This window comes from Halichoerus grypus, chromosome 4 (assembly GCF_964656455.1).
Source record: "Halichoerus grypus chromosome 4, mHalGry1.hap1.1, whole genome shotgun sequence".
Taxonomy (NCBI): domain Eukaryota; kingdom Metazoa; phylum Chordata; class Mammalia; order Carnivora; family Phocidae; genus Halichoerus; species Halichoerus grypus.
Window position 1 is genome coordinate 45,113,137 of NC_135715.1, and position 24,299 is coordinate 45,137,435.

The 24,299-nt window shown below is 38.1% G+C and overlaps 1 protein-coding gene and 1 long non-coding RNA gene across 3 annotated transcripts in view; one reads left to right on the forward strand and one right to left on the reverse strand.

Annotated features, from left to right (window-relative positions):
• Nucleotides 1-24,299, forward strand: part of DIAPH3 (diaphanous related formin 3) — a 484,732-nt gene that overhangs the window by 366,288 nt on the left and 94,145 nt on the right. The window lies entirely within an intron of this gene.
• On the reverse strand, nucleotides 984-22,818 carry LOC118531412 (uncharacterized). Its single transcript, XR_004915166.2, has 3 exons — nucleotides 22,695-22,818; nucleotides 20,730-20,838; nucleotides 984-2,180 (listed from the first exon to the last, which is right to left on the reverse strand). It is a non-coding gene; the product is annotated as an uncharacterized LOC118531412 (long non-coding RNA).

Consider the following 24,299-nt stretch of genomic DNA (forward strand, 5'->3'; position numbering starts at 1 on the left):
CTAGGAAATCAGTAAATAATGTCTAAAACTGATTAATCAGGAGATAGCAAGAGAAACATGAATAAGGCAGAGTCAGAGACAAGGAATTGCTGTTTTATTGGAGGCCTTTTGCATTTCTTTATAAAATAACCATTAACCTTAAAATTAAAATTAGAAATATTAAAGGTCTTAATGGGCAACAGGCAGGCAATCGAGATAGGAAGACATCTCCAAGAGTAACTTAGTTTGTCCCCATTAAAATACAAGCAGAAGCCAAATCTCTTCTTTCATTCATTAGTTACCTAATATCCTTTTCTCCTAAAAGACGCTGACTGCAACTGTATTTTTCCTTTTTCCTTTTTCTTCCAATACTGTGTATGAACCTAAAGGGAACTTCTGTCTGTCCTAGCTCTCAGCTTTTCATTTTTATGTGATCCAGAATTGAAAGTGCATTCCTAAAGAGTAATAGGGTATGATGAAGAGTCAATAGTCTAGTGCCTCTAGCTCAAGATAATGAATGTGTCTCTCCACATAAAATGGACACTCCCCACCTTTTTGTGTGTGTTCTGGAGATAACATTGGCCAGCCATTTTGTAGCGCATATCTGAATCTTCTTTCCCTTGTAATTCTTAATGTGAGAGAAAACGGTGATGGAAATGAGTAACATAGAAAATCAAGTACCACTCTAGTTTGTTTCTTAGAACAAAGGTAGCCTTCCAGTGCTGTGTAAGAACCTGAGGGCTAACCTGGACCCAGTGAATCTGTAGAGAGCAAGAGACTGGGATGAGATCAGTATTTTGAAACAGTAGCGTTGATTATAGTCATTGGATCTTTGTAAATAAGTGTCTTCATACATGACACTGGAACTAATTGTGCCTTGGAGGGAAATGGTGGTATGACTACCTGTTATGTAGTCTAGGTAAAAAGATAAATATTAAATATTTTTTACTTTAAAAGGCTCTATAAATTTATTGAAGAAAGCATTGACATGGATTAAGAAAGCTACGTGTCCCATTGATTCCCAAGTAAATTAGAAATTATTAGCATTAGCCATGATGTACATTATTGTGATGTGACAGCATTTGGCTTAAACAGTTTCACCATTTATTACCACTGATATTAGAATAAATGATAATGATCATTAAGTGCTATGTACATCATCATTTAAGTAATCATGCTTGCAATCTCCTTCTATTAGTCAAACCTCCTTTGGTTAATTAGTCAGAAGAGCTGTCTAATCCCGATTTCTAGAGGAATAATGAAAAAAGGGAATATTGAAATATAGTAAAAAAAAAAAAAAAAGTGCATCACCATTTACATCATATATCAATTTTATTTCACCTAGTCCATTATAACAGCCTCAAGGTTAAAAGATTCTGGCTTTTTTTTTTTATTTGAAATATGATGATTAGGCCTGTTAAATTATATGTACATACTTTTCCCATTAAAACACTTATGCAGCAGAAAAGTGCTAATATGATATGCAAATAAAAACAAAATCCTCATTTACCAACATATCCATATTGAAAGATGAACCAATAAATACTGTTTAGATTTAGCATTAAAAATGTTAATAGCATCTTGTATTTTAGACCTGACAAGCCAATAACTCAATCTCAAGAACTTCAAGGCTATAAATATAAGACACAACTAAGCAACTTATCATCAGTCCTCTTATTATTTCTTATTAATACCATTAGCCCGAGGAGTTCTTAAGCTGATGTTTGGTAAACCATGCACTGGGCTTTATTTAATTCAAAGTGTATTTTATCACTGGGTTTAAAAAAAAAAAAAAAAGAAAGGCATATTTTCCTATCTTTCCCTTAGTATTCCCCACGGCCCAAAGGAGAAGAAAAAAGAAAAAGGATCTTTTAAAATTCATTGTGATCTGCCATCAGGCAACTGCTTCAATAATGATGATGATGCGCCATGTTTGAATGTGCAGATACCAGTAAAGGAAGGACAGGGTGCGTGCAGAGATCTCCGAGACAGTCTCTCAGGGCAGATGAAGGCGTTGCTGGGAGCTCCTGGGTCCTGTGCTACCATGGCCACCCGTGGCAGTAGCTTTGCCTCTACTAAGGCCCGGGTCTTCATCACTTCTTGGACACTGTTTGCTCCTCACTTGCTGGAAACTGGACATGGCCTGTTACTCTCTGTCCTGTTAACCTCTTCGGTCACTGATTCCCATTCGCTTCTGTCCTCTAAACATAAAAAGAACACGATCTGCTCAGAGTAAGAAATAAATATATTCATTCATGGAATGAGGTAAGGAAAGTTAGTAACTCTGGGTACTATGTTGTCGAAATACTTAATATTTCCTAAAAATGAACTCCATGTCTCCTCTGTATTTGTTTTAAAGTCAATAAAAGGGAGGCTTTTGAGAATAATTTTTAAAAATTATTCTTTGGTGATGAGTTATTATATCCTGCTGGTATGCCGTCCTCGTAGTGGTGTCTGGGCCCCTGCCCCCATGCCTGTCTGTGCTGAAAAGTGTAATTGATTTTTTTCTCATTTTAGGCCCATATGGTTCATCACATGTTCCTCTTCTAAACAGATCTCCAGCCCTATCTACAATCTTTGTCATTTTGCTCTAAGATCTTCTTTAACCCTGTTACTGTCCTCTTTCTACAAATACCAAACACTATTTCCACTTTGAAAATCAGGAACAAAAGACTATAAATATACAAATTCATGCCTCAGCAAAGCTCTCTCTGTTTTACTTAAGTACTCGGTGTGAAGTATAGATAGCACTGAACTGGGAGGTTTTGTTTAATTTTGTTTAAACTTTCTTTATACTCTTGCTTCTTCCCTCATTTTAAACTTTATATTGAAGAGTCACATAAATATAAGGAAGTACACAATTCCCAAGCGTGTGGCTTGATGAATGTTCATAAAGTGAACTTACCTATGTAACCAACACACAGATCAACAGATGATATTGTTAGAAACACAGGAGCCCCTCTTGCTCCTGTTCATAACCTCGTATCCCACACATACCCTCACTGTGACAGCACCAACTCGTCTTGCTTTGTTCTTTTTAAAAACGGGATCATATGCTTTGTATCCACATTGTGTGAATTTGTAATTTGTTCATTCTTGTTATTTTGTACTCTGCTCTGAGTATACAGTATTTTTGCCCCTTTGTACTTAGATACTTATGCTATTTCTTGATTTTCGCTGATACAAATAGTCCTGCTAAGAACATTCTCATGCCTGTCTTTGGGCTCTGTCAGGTGTGTACCTGGGAGTGCAGTTGCTCTTTCATTGGGTATACATATATTCAGCTCTAGGAGATACTGTACAACACCCTTCCAAAATGATTGTAGCAATTTATACTTCCATCAGCAGTGGGTGAGAGTTTAATTTCAACAACTCTGGTAGGGTATCTTATTGTGGTTTTGATTTGCATTTTTCTCCTGGGTAACTTGAGCACCTTTTCATATGCTTATTGGCTTTTTGGATATCCTGCTGTGTGAAGTGCCTCTTCATGGTTGTTGTTGGTTTGGTTTGGTTTGGTTTTTGCCTATTTTTCTAGTGGTTCACAGATATTTTTCATATTGAGAATAGATTTTGATACAACTTAGAATTCTATCCTAAAACTTAGGTCAGATGAAAGATTGTGTCATTTTATAGTTTTATAAATTTTATTGGTCCCTTAGATCTTCCAGTAAGAAGCGCCAGAATGACAGGTCTGTTCAGGATTCTACATAAAAGAGCAAGCGGGTTGTGGACGGCCGCCTGCTTATCCTCTTCTGTTAACTGCCTTTGGTCTATCTGTCCTTGTTGTCATGTGATAGCAGTCCACTGCCTTTCTAGCTTCTCTGAACTGCTCACACTCCAAGAGCATTCTTCTAGAAAAGCTGACCGGGCCTCTCAACTGTTAAGTCTGATGTACACTCCGTCGTGCCTCAATATTTACTACTAATCAGGAAATACTGCTGGACTGTGGTGAACTGTTGTCATAGAATCTTGTCCTCAACTTATAGCTCACAAACACGAATGGGGTTTGAACTCTCCAAGTCACAAACTTAAAACACGTTTAGATTTAATTTATGATAAAATATGAGTGACTTCTCTATAGACTACTTTTAAATACATAGTCTATTACCACAGAAAAAATCCTTCATAATTACCCCAAACATGATTCTCCTGTTGATGAGTTTGGTTTAGAATTAAGTGACTAAATGTGTAAGTTTCCCTAGAAGATTACCCATTTATTCTTCTCAAAAAATTATGCGCTGTCTTCCAAGGCCAAATTTGCAACATATAGAGATAGTTTTACATTGAGAAAGAGTTAGTATGAAATGGAAGCTGTTCTTACTTTTTAAATGTTGACTCTATTCTATGGAAGGGGGAAAAGATAGGTGCCTTGCTAAGTAAGTGTTCTAAAGTCCATCACTTACCAGGTTTCTTCCTCAGTAAAATGCGATACTAGACTAGTTATTATTCTTTTACAACTTATACCTCTCACTCTTTTTATTTAGACTATTTGATTAATAGTTATATCACAATCTATGGTCTATGTTGATTGCTACATTTGAACCAATTAAGCTGCCACCTGGGATCAAATATATTCACTGAAAGTAAGCACTGAGTTCATTTAGAAATTAATTAGTTGAGGGACGCATGGGTGGCTCAGTCAGTTAAGCATCTGCCTTTGGCTCAGGTCATGATCCCAGAGTCCTGGGATCTAGTCCGCATCGCATTTCATCTCATCACATAGCATCAGGCTCCCTGCTCAGCGGGGAGCCTGCTTCTCCCTCTGCCTGCCACTCCCCCTGCTTGCGCACTCTCTCTCTCTCTCTGACAAATCTTTTAAAAAAAATTAATATATTTGAGTTTTCTCATGGAATTATCTATCAGTAGTAGAATATTTAAAAAATAGAGAAGATTATGAAGGGGAAAATAAAATCTACCCATAACCTAACTACTCACATATAAACATTATTAACATTTTGACATCACTTTTTCTAATTTTTAACATACATATTTTTCTTTAATTCAGACATGTTGTACATAGTAACTTGTTTAGGAGTTTTTTCCATATAATATAAATTCCTCTTTGAATAATTTTTAATGGCTGTGTAATATCCCCATAGTAAGGCTGGGCCATGCATTATTTAACCAGCTTCCCTAGGGTTTGACCTTTTCATGGCTTTTAAATTTTCATCATTATAATAAATAGTACTATTTCTTTAGGATAACTTAACAGATATGAACAATTTTAAGGCTTTTTATACATATTGCCACACTGACCTGGGTAGAGCAAAGGAATTATATTGAATTATACTCCTCTCAGCAATCTATGACCGTGTCCATTCCTCAAACCCTCAACAGCACTAGATGTGTTTAAAGATTTTTTACAATTACACAAAATGATGTCTTTTTTTTTTCATTTTTAATTAGCAGTGAAATTGTATATTTTTCTATCTTTTAATAAAACTGACAAAATGTGAGGAACAGGGAGACCAGAAACAGGGCAGTGAGAGAGAAACTTCCTGGGTATTTTTTATCAAACTGTCACCAATTAAGGAAAAATCATAAACTTTAATACTGTTATCTCCTGTCTTACTTCTCCACTAGGAGCATTATTATTACTGTTTATCTGTGATGATTTTTCAATGCTGCCGGCCCAGGCGTAGGTTTTATTTATACATTTTGACCATTAATACTAATACATACAACTAACACTTGATTTATTGGAGTAATGAGGTGGAGATACAGGATGGAAATCAGTGATCGACCTAATCCCAGCAGTACCTAACTGGTTAAGGAAGGGGTAGCTGGACTATCACCTGGACTGGTACTTCCTTCCCAGGGGTTTTGGGTCGTTGGGCAGCAGCTTAATAGATCTGTAAGGATGCTCATGACTAAACTTTGTCTACTTGATCCCAGCAGAGCCAATTGAAAAGAAACTGACCCAACCAACTAATTAACTTTTCTTCTGGACTTTTTTTTGTTTGTTTGTTATGTTAATCACCATACATTACATCATTAGTTTTTGATGTAGTGTTCCATGATTCATTGTTTGTGCATAACACCCAGTGCTCCATGCAGAACGTGCCCTCCTTAATACCCATCACCAGGCTAACCCATCCCCCAACCCCTTCCCCTCTAGAACCCTCAGTTTGTTTTTCAGAGTCCATCGTCTCTCATGGTTTGTCTCCCCCTCCGATTCCCCCCCTTCATTCTTCCCCTCCTGCTATCTTTTTTTTTTTTTTAACATATAATGTATTATTTGTTTCAGAGGTACAGGTCTGTGATTCAACAGTCTTGCACAATTCACAGCGCTCACCATAGCACCTACCCTCCCCAGTGTCTATCACCCAGTCACCCCATCCCTCCTATCCCCCCCCACCTCCAGCAACCCTCAGTTTGTTTCCTGAGATTAAGAATTCTTCATATCAGTGAGGTCATATGATACATGTCTTTCTCTGATTGACTTATTTCGCTCAGCATAACACCCTCCAGTTCCATCCACGTCATTGCAAATGGCAAGATCTCATTCCTTTTGATGGCTGCATAATATTCCATTGTATATATATACCACATCTTCTTAATCCATTCATCTGTCAATGGACATCTTGACTCTTTCCACAGTTTGGCTATTGTGGACACTGCTGCTATAAACATCGGGGTGCACGTACCCCTTCAGGTCCCTACATTTGTATCTTTGGGGTAAATACCCAGTAGTGCAATTGCTGGATCATATGGTAGCTCTATTTTCAACTTTTTGAGGAACCTCCATACTGTTTTCCAGAGTGGTTGCACCAGCTTGCATTCCCACCAACAGTGTAGGAGGGTTCCCCTTTCTCCGCATCCCCTCCAACATCTGTCATTTTCTGACTTGTTAATTTTAGCCATTCTGACTGGTGTGAGGTGATATCTCATTGAGGTTTTGATTTGGATTTCCCTAATACCGAGTGATGTTGAGCACTTTTTCATATGTCTCTTGGCCATTTGGATGTCGTCTTTGGGAAAATGTCTGTTCATGTCTTCTGCCCGTTTCTTAATTGGATCATTTGTTCTTTGGGTGTTAAGCTTAAGAAGTTCTTTATAGATTTTGGATACTAGCCCTTTATCTGATATGTCATTTGCAAATATCTTCTCCCATTCTGTTGGTTGTCTTTTGGTTTTGTTGACTGTTTCTTTTGCTGTGCAAAAGCTTTTTATCTTGATGAAGTCCCAATAGTTCATTTTTGCTCTTGCTTCCCTTGCCTTTGGCGATGTTTCTAGGAAGAAGTTGCTGTGGCTCACGTCGAAGTGGTTGCTGCCTGTGTTCTCCTTTAGGATTTTGATGGACTCCTGTCTCACATTTAGGTCTTTCAACCATTTTGAGTCTATTTTTGTGTGTGGTGTAAGGAAATGGTCCAGTTTCATTCTTCTGCATGTGGCTGTCCAATTTTCCCAACACCATTTGTTGAAGAGACTGTCTTTTTTCCACTGGACATTCTTTCCTGCTTTGTCAAAGATTAGTTGACCATAGCATTGAGGGTCCATTTCTGGGCTCTCTGTTCTGTTCCACTGATATATGTGTCCGTTTTTGTGCCATTACCATACTGTCTTGATGATGACAGCTTTGTAATAGAGCTTGAAGTCTGGAATTGTGATGCCGCCAGCTTTGCTTTTCTTTTTCAACATTCCTCTGGCTGTTCGGGGTCTTTTCTGGTTCCATACAAATTTTAGGATTATTTGTTCCATTTCTTTGAAAAAAGTGGATGGTATTTTGATGTGGATTGCATTGAAGGTGTAGATTGCTCTAGGTAGCATTGACATCTTCACAATATTTGTTCTTCTAATCCATGAGCATGGAACATTTTTCCATTTCTTTGTGTCTTCCTCAATTTCTTTCATGAGTATTTTATAGTTTTCTGAGTACAGATTCTTTGCCTCTTTGGTTAGATTTATTCCTAGGTATCTGATGGTTTTGGGTGCAATTGTAAATGGGATCGACTCCTTAGTTTCTCTTTCTTCTGTCTTGTTGTTGGTGTATAGGAATGCCACTGATTTCTGTGCATTGATTTTATATCATGCCACTTTACTGAATTCCTGTATGAGCTCTAGCAGTTTTGGGGTGGAGTCTTTTGGGTTTTCCACATAAAGTATCATACCATCTGCAAAGAGTGAGAGTTTGACTTCTTCTTTGCCAATTTGGATGCCTTTTATTTCTTTTTGTTGTCTGATTGCTGTGGCTAGGACTTCTAATATTATGTGGAATAGCAGTGGTGATAGTGGACATCCCTGCCGTGTTACTGACCTTAGGGGGAAAGCTCTGTTTTTCCCCATTGAGAATGATATTCGCTGTGGGTTTTTCATAGATGGCTTTATGATATTGAGTTATGTACCCTCTATTCCTATACGCTGAAGAGTTTTGATCAAGAAAAGATGCTGTACTTTGTCAAATGCTTTTTCTGCATCTACTGAGAGGATCATATTGTTCTTGTTCTTTCTTTTGTTAATGTATTGTATCACGTTGATTGATTTGCGGATGTTGAACCAACCTTGCAGCCCAGGGATAAATCCGACTTGGTCGTGGTGAATAATCCTTTTAATGTACTGTTGGATCCTATTGGCTAGTATTTTGGTGAGAATTTTTGCATCCATGTTCGTCAAGGATATTGATCTGTAATTCTCCTTTTTGATGGGGTCTTTCTCTGGTTTTGGGATCAAGGTAACGGTGGCCTCATAAAATGAGTTTGGAAGTTTTCCTTCCGTTTCTGTTTTTTTGGAACAGTTTCAGAAGAATAGGTATTAATTCTTCTTTAAATGTTTGGTAGAATTCCCCTGGGAAGCCATCTGGCCCTGGGCTTTTGTTTGTTGGGAGATTTTTGATGACTGCTTCAATTTCCTTAGTGGTTATGTTATAGGTCTGTTCAGGTTTTCTGTTTCTTCCTGGTTCAGTTTTGGTAGTTGGTACATCTCTAGGAGTGCATCCATTTCTTCCAGGTTACCTAATTTGCTGGCATAGAGTTGCTCATAATATGTTCTTATAATTGTTTGTATTTCTTTGGTGTTCGTTGTGATCTGCCCTCTTTAATTCATGATTTTGTTGATTTGGGCCATTTTTCTTTTTGATAAGTCTGGCCAGGGGTTTATCAATCTTGTTAATTCTTAGAACCAGCTCCTAGTTTCGTTGATCTGTTCTACTGTTCTTTTGGTTTCTATTTCATTGATTTCTGCTCTGATCTTTATTATTTCTCTTCCCCTGCTGGGTTTAGGCTTTATTTGCTGTTTTTTCTCCAGCTCCTTTAGGTGTAGGGTTAGGTTGTGCATTTGAGACCTTTCTTGTTTCTTGAGAAAGGCTTGTATTGCTATATACTTTCCTCTTAGGACTGCCTTTGCTGCATCCCAAAGATTTTGAATAGTTGTGTTTTCATTTTCATTGGTTTCCATGAATTTTTTTTAATTCTTCTTTAATTTCCTGGTTGACCCATTCATTCTTTAGTAGGATGCTCTTTAGCCTCCATGTATTTGAGTTCTTTCCAACTTTCCTCTTGTGATTGAGTTCTAGTTTCAAAGCATTGTGGTCTGAAAATAGGCAGGGAATGATCCCAGTCTTTTGGTACCAGTTGAGACCTGATTTGTGACCTAGGATGTGATCTATTCTGGAGAATGTTCCTGGGCACTAGAGAATAATGTGTATTCTGTTGCTTTGGGATGGAATGTTCTGAATATATCTGTGAAGTCCATTTGGTCCAGTGTGTCATTTAAAGTCTTTATTTCCTTGTTGATCTTTTGCTTAGATGATCTGTCCATTTCAGTGAGGGGGGTGTTAAAGTCCCCCACTATTATTGTATTGTTGTCAATGTGTTTCTTTGCTTTTGTTATTAATTGCCTTATATAATTGACTGCCCCCATGTTAGTGGCATAGATATTTACAATTGTTAGATCTTCTTGTTGGATAGACCCTTTAAGTAGGATAACTGTCCTTCCTCATCTCTTATTACAGTCTTTGGTTTAAAGTCTAATTTGTCTGATATAAGGATTGCCACCCCAGCTTTCTTTTAGTGTCCATTAGCATGGTAAATGGTTTTCCACCCCCTCACTTTCAATGTGGGGGTGTCTTTGGGTCTAAAATGAGTCTCTTGCAGACAGCATATCGATGGGTCTTGTTTTTTAATCCAATCTGATAGCCTGTGTCTTTTGATTGGGGCATTTAGCCCATTTACATTCAGGGTAACTATTGGAAGATATGAATTTAGTGCCATTGTATTGCCTGTAAGGTGACTGTTACTGTATATTGTCTGTGTTCCTTTCTGGTCTATGTTGCTTTTAGGCTCTCTCTTTGTTTAGAGGACCCCTTTCAATATTTCTTGTAGGGCTGGTTTCGTGTTTGCAAATTCCTTTAGTTTTTGTTTGTCCTGGAAGCTTTTTATCTCTCCTTCTATTTTCAATGACAGCCTAGCTGGATATAGTATTCTTGCCTGCATATTTTTCTCGTTTAGTGCTCTGAATATATCATGCCAGTCCTTTCTGGCCTGCCAGGTCTCTGTGGATAGGTCTATTGCCAGTCTAATGTTTCTCCCATTGTAGGTTACGTATCTCTTCTCCTGAGCTGCTTTCAGGATTTTCTCTTTGTCTCTGAGACTCATAAGTTTGACTATTAGATGTCGGGGTGTTGACCTATTTTTACTGATTTTGAGAGGGCTTCTCTGTGCCTCCTGGATTTTGATGCCTGTTTCCTTCCCCAAATTAGGGAAGTTCTATGCTATAATTTGCTCCATTATACCTTCTGCCCCCCTCTCTCTTTCTTCTTCTTCTGGGATCCCAATTATTCTAATGTTTCATCTTATGGTATCGCTTATCTCTCGAATTCTGCCCTCATGACCCAGTAGTTGTTTATCTCTTTTTCTCAGCTTCTTTATTTTCAATCATTTGGTCTTCTATATCACTACTTCTCTCTTCTGCCTCATTTATCCTAGTAGTTAGTGCCCCCATTTTTGATTGCACCTCATTAATAGCCTTTTTGATTTCAACTTGGTTAGATTTTAGTTCTTTTATTTCTCCAGAAAGCGTTTCTCTAATAACTTCCATGCTTTTTTCAAGCCCAGCTAGTATCTTTAAAATCATCATTCTGAACTCTAGGTCCGACATCGTACTAATGTCCGTATTGAGTAGGTCCCTGGTAGTCTGTACTGCCTGTTGTTCTTTCTGTTGAGGTTATTTTTTCCGTCTTGTCTTTTTTTCCAGAGGAGAATAGATAAATGAGAGAACAAAATGCTAACAGGGTAACAACGTCCCCAGAAAATATACTCTAAACAAATCAGAAAAGACCTGAAACCGGGGGGGAAAGAAAGGGAAAGAAAGAAAAAAGAAAAAGAAAAAAAAAAAGATAAAAACAAAGAAAAACAGAACAAAACAAAAAAAACACAGAATATGATCAAATATGATCAGGCCGGTGCATAGATCAGTGCCACACACTAGATTTTGGGTGTATTTTGGTCTGTTAGAAGAAAGTGCCTCCCAAAATTTTAAAGAAAGAAAAACTTATATATGTACAAAAATAAGGGTTGATACTATGAAGGAATGGAACATGACTGTAAAGATGAAAATTATAAAAAATTTTATAAAAGGAATTGATAAGGATAAGTTGTTTGAAAAAAGAAAGGATTTAAAAAGAAAGAAAAAAGGGAGAGAATGTGATCAGGCAGGAGAGTAGAACAAAGCCATACACTAGAGATTTAGGGTATATTTTGATCTATTAGAAGAAACTGTATCTCAAAATTTTAAAGAGAGAACAACTTATATATATATATGCCAAAAATAAGTGTAACTATTATAAAGGGATAGAATATGACTCTAAAAATGAAAAATAAAATTGTTTTTTTTAAAAGGGATTGATAAGATGTTGGTTGAAAAAGGGAAAAAGAAAAATTCAAAAAAAAGACAGTTAAAAAAGAAATTAACTTTGAAAGACTAAAGAATCATGGTAAAAAAGCCATGGATTCTATGTGCAGTATTCCCCTAGCGCTGGAGTTCTGCTGTTCTCATTGATGGGTAAACTTGGTCTTGGCTGGCTGTTCTCGCTGATCTTCTGGGGGAGGGGCCTGTTGCCGTGATTCCCAAATGTCCTTGCCGGAGGCGGAATTGCCCCGCCCTTGCCAGGGTCCAGGCTAAGTAATATGCTTGGGTTTGCTCTCGGGAGCTTTTGTTCCCTGGGAGCTTTTGTTCCCTGCGAGCTTTCCATACAGCTTTGGAGGACGAGAGTGAAAATGGCGGCCTCCCAATCTCCTCCCCGGTGGAGCCGAGAACTCGGGGCCCCACTCCTCAGTGAGCCCCCAGAGAAAAGCAGTCAATCACTCCCGTCTCCCTGGTCTCCGGCGGCACTCCGTGCTCACCCGGCCTGTGACTGAGCGTTTCTATCTTTGGCACCCAACTCAGTTTGGAGTCTCCAAACCCAGCAGATCCCTGTGGTGTGCTCCCACTCCGTTCCTCCCGAGGGAGGAAGGGGAGTCTCCCCAGATCTGCCGCTTGTTGGGCCCCTGCTGGAGGAGCAGTGGCCCGACTGTGCCGCGGATCACGGTTTATGGCAACCCCGAGCTGAGAGCCCACTCCTCGGCTCCATCTCTGCAGCCGGCTTCCCCGCTTGGATACCTGGGAGCTCTGCCGCACTCAGGCACCCCCGGTCTTTCTGTGACCCTGAGGGTCCTGAGACCACACTGTCCAGCGAGGGTTCCACCCCCTGCTTAGCCACCGGAGGGACGTCCCTCATCGGAGCCCACTTCTAAAAGTTCTGATTTTGTGCTCCGCTGCTCTATCACTTTCCAGAAGCGGCCGACGGAGGCCCCCTCCCCCGGTGTCTATCTTCCCGAATATCGCCTCGGATTCACTTCTCCACACGTCCTGCCTTCCAGAAAGTGGTCGCTTTTCTGTTTCAGAGAGTTGTTGCTATTCTTTTCTTTGATCTCCTGTTGAGTTTGTAGGTGTTCAAAATGGTTTGATTCCCTATTCAGCTGAATTTCTGAGACCAGATGAAATCCAGGTCTCCTACTCCTCCTCCATCTTGCTCCACCTCTTTGGCCTTTTTTAACACCAATTTTAACAGACTTTTTTTTCTTCAATAAATTTACCACGTGCATCCATTTAATAAAAGATATTTCAAAAATAAAGGTATTTGTATATTATGATCTCTGTTAAAATATGATTCTTTAAACTTATAATTGATATATGTGCTTCTAGGAAGAATTTGAGATGACTTACAAAAGAAGACATCTAACATTCTATAATAGTAAGAGAAAAAAGATACTATAAGGAAACAGAAGAAAGTTGGCTCCTTTAGCTTAGAGCCCTGGTTCTTATCTTTGGCATGTATTAGAATCACACAGGGGGCTTATCATAGCACAGGTTGCTGGGCTTAACCCAGAGTTAGTGATTCAGTAGGTTTGTGGTGGTCATGAGAATTTGCATATCTCATCAATTTCTAGATGCTGCTCATTCAGGAACTGCACTTTGAGAACCACAGATAATCATCTTATTTCTGTTTCGAGTGTCTGGAATCATTGATATTAGTGTTTTTTTTTAATTAAATAGTTTATAAACCATGTATCTGATCATACATAATGATAGCTATGTTATTAGTTTTATAAGGCTCTTCATATGGATATAAAAGCTGTGATTGGTTATATGTCCTGGTCGTTCTGAAAAATGGCCACATTAGAAACACCTAGAGAGTTTTTCAATAACACCAACATGGAACCTAATCTCCACATATTCTGATTTAATGGTCGAGGACAGCGCCTAAGCCCTGTATATTTTTTTAAACTCCCCTTGTGATTCCAGGGTGCAGCCAGAATTGTAAGCCACCAATGGAAAGAAAAACAGCCCATATTGCCAAAAGAGAGTCAGCTTATTCCTTTGTGGCTTGGGTTTTTGTTTTTTTTTTTTTCCATCAGTGTGCCTAGCCACTCATTCCCATTTTTTGACCTGTGTGATATGTTTTTGGTTCTTAAGCACACGGTTTTGTTCTTCTCTTAATTGAACTTCATCCAGTTTTTGATGAACCATTCCTCTAATCTATCAAGGTCATTTTAAAGTCTATTTCTTTTTTCTAGAGTATTTAACCCCTGCCCAACTAAGTATCATCTGCAAGTTTAATGAGATTTTCAATTTCGTAATTGAGAGTGCTCATTAAGTTTTTATATTTTATAGTTTTATTGCAAATTATTTCTACCATGTGGGTGATGCTACCTTGACTTTGCCCTGGTCATGCACATTTTCTTCATTATCAGTGAACATTTATTTAGTGCTTAGAAGTTGTGTGTTACTGAGTCAAGTTCTATGACTTCGAAATAGTTGAAAATGAATGCTGAGTCTGATTTCATGAAGTTTTAACTCTAAGGAGAATATGTATATCACATGAGCTGCATGAGCAACACAGAATATAGAAACATATACATACAAAAATTGAACATTGATAATATAGTTCATAGGTCAGATGGACGTAATGAGCCTAAATATGGCTATAGAGAAGTTAAAGTATCAGCTGCTTCTTATTAGCTGTGTAACCTTGATTAAGTTACTTGCTCCTTGTGCCTAGGTTTTGTCGTCCATCAAGTGGGATCTTATTAATTCCTGCCTTGGTCTGTTGTGAGGATTTAAATCAGATAATGCATGGAAAAATCTCAGCAGAGCCTACCACATAGCAACAGTTCAAACAAATGGTGATGATTAAGAGTTAGTTAGTTGAAGAATTGATAGTAGAAGGCATTTTAGGTTTGGTTGGACAAGACTGATAATAATCCAAGTGACATAAGGATGACTGGTCTGGGATCTGCCTTCTTCATTGACGAATGTGACAAATCCTGGAACCTTTGGTTTTTTACAAGTTTAAGCATGTTTTCCTAGAAGCAAACAGAATTGAGATTTTCATTCTCCATGTGCTATGTTTGTTATTGGAAAGTATGCTTTTGTAGTTAATTATAGCTACCAAGCGGCAGAGCTCGGATTCAAACTCAGGACTTCTGTCTACAAGCTAATGCTAACTGGTAGAAACAAAGGAAAGAGGTTGCCCCTAGCCGATGGAGTGAGGGGAGTGGGAATCTAGTTTAGAAAAATAAGGTTCCCAAAAGAATAAAGTAGCCACTATTTGACCACTTACTGTGGGTCAGACTTTGTTGACCCTCATTATTTACATTGTCTCAAACGGAGACCTGGAAAGCTTAAGGAACTTGCCCCAAATCATACAGCTGATAAATGTCAGAGCCATTAATTAGACCCAGATCTGTGACAGCAAATTCCATCTCTGAATCACTTAAATAAATTGCCTATCTTTGGATGGAATCAGGAACTTACTTTTTCCTGGAGAAGATACACTCAAAAAGATTGGAGTTAGACTACAGAAAGATAAGATGGAGACAGGAGTTGTGTTTAACTTCTTAACTGTTTTGTGACAGAATAAATGGGGGAAATCAGCTAAGGGATTTTTCTCCGGAGTTTAGCATGTATTTAAATGAGTTAAATGGCTAAAAAGTAAAGGTGTCCCAGAAGAAGGAGGCTGAAAATGGACCAGATGAGGGTTTATAGATTAGAAGGGGGGAGCGGGGAGGGGAGGTGAGTTAAAAAGGTAGGCAATTTATATACTTCCTTTCTCCATTGATTTAGTTAAAATAAGTAAACATCAAGGGTGATCTCCTTGAGCCCATAAAAGCTAACACTTTTTTGGTGAAACATACATTTTTATAGCACTTTACAGTTTTCAGAGTGCTCTCACATGCATTATTTTCTTTGATCTTGACATATTGGTGAGCACTTTAACAATTTCCTTCTATTATCCTAAAATATCCATGAGTATAAGAAACATGTCTCTACCAAATTGGATAGAAGCCACAACTGTACTGGAGTTTCTCTGCCCATATCTTTTTTTTTTTTTTTTTTTTAAGTTTCTGTTTTTTTTGTTTTTTTTTTTTAAGTTAGTTTCTCTTCTGCCCATATCTTTTTAATGCATTTATCTCATTATAAATGACAAGTTTAGTTATGATCAAAATTTAAATTTAGCTATTATTTGGGAAACAGTGGCCATCAGGCAGTGTCATGGAAGATCTTTGCTATTCTTCCCTCTCATTTTACACCTTCCTTTTCTATCTCAAAAATCTCAATACTGCCACTGCTCAAACATGTTCAAAATGAAGTAATTTTCCCTGTATAATACAGTTTTGAATCCCAAAATATCAGTTTGATAAAAAAAAAAAAAAAACTATTTTTCAGGCTTATATTACTGTGGCATTTGGAGTCATTAAAAAAAACAACTTTGTACTGTACTGCATTTTATCTGAAGTTTGAGTATTTACAAAAAGTCTTTCATAAATTAGAATTGCATATATAAATACCTAGTGATTAATGAAAGAGTAAAAACCTCTGATAATGAGTTTCCTGGAAAGTCTTCCGATCTTCACCCTTTGTCATTAGATTAGACTAAAATTAGACTTAGGTTTGTCTGTTTACAAAGAAGATGGGTTTTTATTTTCATTAACTCTAAAATTCTTTATTTTTGTTGTTTTGTTTTTTCACCTGGCTTGATTAACATTAACCCAGGAGCGAAGTAATACGGTATGCTCTTAACTATCCAGATAGCATTTTAGGAGCTGTAAAGTGTGATTATTTCTGCCAGGCAGTAAAATTCTTACCTTTCATTAATGGCTACTTACTAAGAAAGTGTTTACTTTTTAAAGTAATCATTTATGAAGTGAAAATAAATATCTACATAAGTTATTAAGGGATACAATTTCTGTTCAGACTATATGGATCTTTTCAAGCATTTTGTTCCGAAACTTGTGCTAGCAAAGTGGTCAGTGAAGAATTCAGTTCTCTCTTTTCACTCACCTACATCCCTAGATAATTATTTAAGAAATTTGATCAAATTGAGTGTCATTATGCTCGTATATACTACCATTATTTTTGTCACTTAGACTTTTCCCATTATAGAATCTGTACTTCCTATTATTCTGAAAGGACTGCAGCTTTAAAATTACTATATTATTACTACTTGTGGTGTAACGCTTACAATATCCCTGAAGAAAATACTGGAGGGTGGACTTGGTTTCGAATTCCAGCTGTGGGGCTTAGATGCTGGCAGTTAGTGAATCTCTCTGCACCTTGGTTTCATCATCTGTCAATGGGCAGAAATTATACCCACTTTATAGTGAAAACAAATGAAACAAACCATGCAAAGCAGTATGCATTCAGTAAGTGTGAACTGTTATTACCGATGATAACATTTGGCCCCGCCCTGATAAAGATGTTGGCTGGGAAAGAGACGATACTCTGGAAATGTTTGAGTTTGGGAAATTTTAGAAAAGAAGGAAAAGGAGATCATCATCTGCCAAATTATTCCAGGTAGCCGCATTGTCCTGTTGTTGCCTGAACATATCCGCCTTCTTGGCTCATTAAGAAATGCTCCCAGCTCAGCTCCACAGAACGGTTTACATGACTAAGAGTGGCAATGATCCAGTTATGTAGCTTGACTGCAGAGGTATTTAATGGTAGCCAAGGTAGCTTATTTTTGTCATTTAGATTAATTTTTTCCACTACTACCAATCAAATTTCAAGATATTTTCAGTTTTCTGCTTTGAAAGTTTATTTTACAAACATTATGATATTCTCTGATTTGATTTTAAACAATAGAGAAGACCTACAAGATCGTAGTTCCTGATGTAAATTGCTTAGATATTGTTGCTCCTTCTTACATACGATTACAGACATCTAGAGTTTGGTTGAATATCCAAGCGTAAGGAAGTGCGTGTTAATTTTTCATAGGTTGTATACATTTGTATCATAGCAACTGATGGAGGCAAAAAAAAAAATGGGTTTGTAAATAACACTGTTGTAGAAATAAAAGTACGGGCTGCCTCTTTAAGGTCGCTAATAAGAAAATCAAGTTAAGAGCAATCTAATTTAATCATTCTGATTATTTTACTGGATTTTAAAAGAATGGATCAATAATGGTATTTTGTTTCAGGCTATTAACAGCCAGAACCTTGGCTCCCAAAATTGAGAAATCAGTTCTTGTTCATTAAACTTAAATATGATGGCAGAGATCTTTGTGCCGTGAAGCGAGAGCCTCATCTCTGGCTATTTTGTTCAGTTCTTGGTATAATGCAGTACACTGTTCGCAGCCAAAGCCCCTGTTGTCTGGGCAACTCCCGTTGCCATAGCAATGAAATTCTTTTGCTGGAGCAGGGCGGATGCTAATTGTAGCCATTTGTTGTTCCTTCTGTCGATCCCTTAACTAGCACAGTTGTAGAGCAGCCAGACTCTGGGTGAACAGCACAGAGTGCCCCCAAAAGCATCACTGCTGAAGGCAACCGGCTGCTCTGCTTAAAAAATCATTAGAGCAGCCAACAGTGCTGACAGTGCCACTATGTGGGCAGAAGCACAGCCTGACTCAGACCCCGACAACTGTTGAGCTGGGACTCAGAGGGAAGGAGAAGACTGTTCAGAACCTGTTGAGAAGGTACTGATGACATGGAGATTAATTTGACACCAGTCCCTCAGAGGTAGGTGCTAGGCCTATCGTAACAACTGTTTATCCAGGCTCAACTCAATCCTGGAATGCCCAGAGGCTGTAGGAGACAGATCTCTGGTTCTTCCTTTATTTCCATCTGAAACAGCGTTCCCGTGGCCTCAGGTAAAAATACTCATTTGGTTGAAAGGAACCAGTTGTAATTCACATAGGTGTTAGATTCAGTCTGTATTGGTAACTACCTCCTCAAATGCCAGGAATGAGTTGAGACTGAAAATCAGCTCCGTGTAAACGAGAACAGGCACCCTTTGCAAAACGAAAGACAAAGTGACATCTACCAATTGTACGGCCTTTCATGCTAGTTTAATCTGAGAAAATGTTCTTAAACCTGGCAGGAGGTAATTCATTGTAAAACCTAATTGCTGTAGGTACTTGGGAAAATTATTATATTGGTAAGAGGGAACATGTGAAGTACTATTATATTATTATATCATATCTTCCTTTAAAAGTATATTGACTCATAAAAATGGTCAAGTTCATGAGATTTTTAAAACCAGCTACTGTGTAAATAGTAATAAACATCAAGGTAGTTTTTTAAAGTATAAATTTAATGTACATGTCTCCTAATCGAGTAGACTGAAGAAGGCGCACCCTGGCTGAAATGTTCTTAAAATTCAGAGGACCGGGCGCCTGGGTGGCTCAGTTGGTTAAGCGACTGCCTTCGGCTCAGGTCATGATCCTGGAGTCCCTGGATCGAGTCCCACATCGGGCTCCCTGCTCAGCAGGGAGTCTGCTTCTCCCTCTGACCCTCCTCCCTCTCATGCTCTCTGTCTCTCATTCTCTCTCAAATAAATAAATAAATAAATCTTTAAAAAAAAAAAAAAAAAAAAAAAAAAAAAAAAAAAATTCAGAGGACCTACTACCACACACTTGTTAGGTTGAGCTATTCCTTGTTGTAGATTTGTTTGTTTGTATTCAGACAGTCAAAATTGGTCTAAAAGTGGCCGAATCATAACTCCAGATTCTTTTTTTATATTGGAGAACAGGGGAAAAAAAAGGCCTTTCAATTCAATATGATTCTTTTTTCCTTGAAAGAACTCCATGTATATTTACTGTTTTTATCCCTTGTCCTGCTTTTTTCCGAGAAGATGGCCAGCAGAGTATCATTCAGTGCCCTGAAGAAATTTGTTTCTGATGATAGTGATCATGAGTCATTTGTGTGCTTCAAACACTAAACAAATTAGTCCCATCTCATTGATTAACATAGATACTCAACCCATAAATTCCAAGGAGAAAAGTCCTGAAATTGTTGAAATTTTGTAAGATCTGTTTGTTTTCTTTTTTCCTAATTTTTAATTAAGATGAAATATCCATACACTATGTAACAAATACTATTTTTTAAATATTATATATCTTATTTGTGAATTTTATATGAAAGACATCTCAGATATTCCCTAATAAGCCCCATGGAATATATTTTTAATAGGTTATTTTTATTAAATATTTGGTTCTACTCCTACAACACTATATCCCCAGCATAATAAATAAGAGAAAAGCTCCAAAAGGTAAGAAATACTCCTAAATTCCTCAGTCAAGAGAGATCAAATTACTATCAAATTTATCACCAATCATGGCTTCCAGCCTCCTCAAATGATTAGGTCTCCCATAGGATTCTGAGAACAAATGAAGCTAAAATACCCTTACAATGAGGCTGCACATTCATTTTTCCGTGGCAGGGAGAATTTGTGTTAACACAAAACTTAGCAGTAGACTGGATGATAACTGGCAGGATAAATTTCCATCATGATCAGGGCACAGTAGCCCTCTGGAGAAATAAGAGTAGACAGTCCATCTTCACTCTGCCAAAGTTCTTTTCCTTAATGGCCAGAGAGATGAAAGGGCTGAAACCTGAATATGGGATGAGGAATGCTCTAATGTCAAGGAGTGTTCTGAAAGCACATGATATTAATATTAAACCTCATCAGGAAAGCCAGCTCTTTGTGGTACCTAGAGATCCCCCCACACTACCACCACACTTTCTCCTAGGGGCAGAATCCTAACCATGGCTGACTATGTTCCATAGCCTTCCTGTATCAGTATAAAAAGGTGCTGCCCAGTTTGTCTTACTGGATAGTTTGTAGACCTTTGCTTTTATTGATGTAACATGCCCACCATCTGGCTAGGTAAGCTCATCTGGGCCAAGATAAACCAAAGCCTCCCCAAACAATCTCTAGTGGAAGGTGACAGTCTATAGTCTTTTAGAATCAGGTCAGTCGATTGGAGTGGGACTTACCCAAGGACTGTCACCTGGGAAGGAAGAGTTGACTATGAGGAAAAGGAATCCAGGGGCCAAACTGGTTCTTCTGTCCTCAGTCTGGTGTGGATGGCAAGATAATCGCTTCCTGAAATGAGAAGAATACAATCACCTTTCATTCAAATGTGCATCCACTGTAGGATGTAACTCAAAAGAGCCAAGAGGAGATGCTGTCTGTGTGCTTATGAAGTTAGTTGGCCATCTCTTTCAGCTTGAGATTCGTTCTGAGACAGTCCCCAGATAGGACCTGATGTGGCTTAAAAGAATCACTCCCCTGGGAAGGTGAGAGAATGAGTGACCTGAAATTTAAAGTTCTATTTTAAAAAATTCTATTTTAACCCTTGCTCAAACCACTCATTCCTTCTCCCTCCTCTTAAAGAAAGGAAGCTTGAAGGACCTATGTCCCATTAGGTCGATGAATCATTCTAGCAATGCGTTGATGGAAGCAGGCTGATTTTAAAATCTTGCTGCAAAATCTCTATCTTACGTGAATGTTTGTTAGAAGACTCAGTCTCCCTTGATCTTTGCCACAGTCAAGCTTTCCCAGGACATTATCTGGAAATCCCTTGCTGAGTACATATGCCTCAAAGACAGTCCTGACAGAATAATGTTGGTGATTTTTTTCCCTACATATTCGTAATTGGGGATATGGGTCAACTTGGCAACCTGTTAGATTTTTTTTTATTTGTTTTGTGTTTTATAGTTTGGTTCACTTTTATAATTATTTTCTCAATTATTTTCAGCCAAATATGTCTTATTCGCAGTTTAGCAATCTTATCTGATTTATTTTTAATTGTACCCAGCATTAAACAATTTGCTCCTAGGAAAACTAGTTCAAAGTTTTTCCAACTACTAAGTATATGTTGTTCATTTGGTTTTTTGGTGGGGTTTTTTTTTTTTTTTGCACTTCAATTTAATTTTATAACTTTGGGTAATGGTAGTTCAAGTTGTTAATTTTTAAAACTTAGATTCATTTTTCCCTTTGTCAGTCATTGCTTGAAATGACTAGTTAGGGGCGCATGGATGGCTCAGTCAGTTAAGGATCCAACTCTTGATATCAGCTCAGGTCTTGATCTCAGGGTCGTGAGTTCAAGCCCTGAGTTAATTAATTAATTAATTAATTAACTAACAAACAAACTAGTGAAGCCAGAAACTAGCACTATTTAAATTATACATAATGAGAAAAACTGTCAGTGGTTCCAAACCTTGCTGTGTGTCATAATCCAGTGGGCATCTTCTTTAAAAAATAGTTTTATGTGCCTCATCTGAGACCTACTGAATCAGAACTCCTGGGGCTCGGAAGTTTTTAAATAAATTTCTCAAAAGATTATTGTATATACCTGAGATGTTCCTAGATGGAAAAGGAGCATTTTGGAAACAATATATTTCATATATTTGAATATAAAAGATATCTGCAGTAAAACATGTTAAATCGATAATGTGTTAGTGACCAAAAATAAATTTAGAGTATAAGTAATATAAAACATGGACAGAATTGCTGCTTTTAAGATGTAAAAAATTGCTAATTTTTTTAACCCTAGAGTCCAAAAAAAAAAAAAAAAAGCTATTGCATGAGCTAGTGCTTGGAAAGATTTGTTTTCAATCCATATCCTTCCAAACAATTTACTTAGAGCTTGAAACATAGTTTCAACATTAATGAAAACTACCAAGCAGAGCAGACATAATTGGCTAAAATTTAATTAGAAAATTTGTTTGAAAAATAGTTTTTAGAAAGTGTGCATCGATTGTATGCATTCATTTTTGATCAGTTTGCTAGCGACAGGTTCCCTGGACCTGACAACTCTAGGTCCAGCCTGCTTTTCCACCGCCCCCCTCCTCCAACAGCATCTCATTATTTCAATAAAGTCTGGGCTACTGGTTAGTGGGATTGTAATTAATGCCAATTTAATTTAACCTATATTTATATGTGCAGCCGTTACATACCTTTGGGAACTAGTAACCACTGGCTTGCAGGTAATTCTCATTTGAGCAAGGAATAGCTCTGTGGCACACACCAGCCATTAGTATTTCTTCTTTGTATCCACTGAAATCATGAGAGAACCCAGCCCCCTTGACTCACTTGTTTGTAGTACTTCTAAGAGATTTTGCTCCCCCACTATTGGAAGTACCCTCTCCAGATATACCCGAAGAAATTGCTAAACCTTTGGCATTCGCTTTTTAAAAGATAGCTAACCTCCAGGGTAAACAATATTCACACTTGAAGTAGTATTGGTTTCTGCCATGTTGGGTTTGGGTCCCCCTTCTATCTTGCCTTCTCTTTCACTTCTGTAGCTTTGTTCCTGTTAAACGAGCTGACAAACCTCAGGCTGTGTGTTAAAGCTGGAGGAAAAAGAAAGACAAAAAAGTAACTAAGTTTTAAAATACTTCCTTCCTGGCAGGCTAAAGTTGTCAGCTCTTATGACAGGAACTACTGTAAGAAATCTTTCTACAACAAAAAGGCTCTGAGTTTTACAAGTTGTCCATAAACTCCACGCTAGTCATTCCTAACTAAAATGCTTTGGTTGTTCCACATCTTGGGTCATTCTCTCTGATTTAGATTCTTTTCCTTCCTTGTCGGAGGCACACTTAGTTTCACAGTTTACTTTTTAGATTCACCTTCCAGCCCCACTCCTCCCCCACTCCTGATAATCCCTGCAGCTCTGTGCTGCAACCCTATGTTCGGTCTCCATTCTCCCTTGGTGAGTTGTTGATGTAGTTGTCTCTCTTACTGGAATATGAGCTGAAGGCAGCAACCATCTTTATCTTTGCTTCTTTGATGCCTAGCAGAGTGCCCGGAAGGTAATATGTATTAAATGAGTCTGTTGGTTATTATTTCTGCCCACAATGTCATCTGTCCCCAATGTCGGGGATGAGAGAGTATCTTTCTGCGTTGTGTGAATGGAGGTCTCCATCCTTGGATTCCCCGCAGGACGGTTTACATGGGAATCCATGCTCGGGTCAAAGATGGCCAGAAGGAAAGTAGCAAGCACAAAGCTATTTTTTTTTTATTTTATTATGTTATGTTAATCACCATACATTACATCATTAGCTTTTGATGTAGTGTTCCATGATTCATTGTTTGTGTATAACACCCAGTGCTCCATGCAGAACGTGCCCTCTTTAATACCCATCACCGGGCTCACCCATCCCCCCACCCCCTCCCCTCTAAAACCCTCTGTTTGTTTCTCAGAGTCCATAGTCTCTCATGGTTTGTCTCCTCCTCCGATTTTACCCCCTTCATTCTTCCCTTCCTGCTATCTTCTTCCCTTTTTTTTTTTTTTTTTAACATATAATGTATTATTTGTTTCAGAGGTACAGGTCTGTGATTCAACAGTCTTACACAATTCACAGCGCTCACCATAGCACACACCCTCCCCAGTGTCTATCACCCAGCCACCCCATCCCTCCCACCCACCAGCACTCCAGCAACCCTCAGTTTGTTTCCTGAGATTAAGAATTCCTCATATCAATGGATCATATGATACATGTCTACACAAAGCAGTTTATTAAAGTGAAAGTACATTCTCAAGCTGGGAGAGCGGGCAGGTT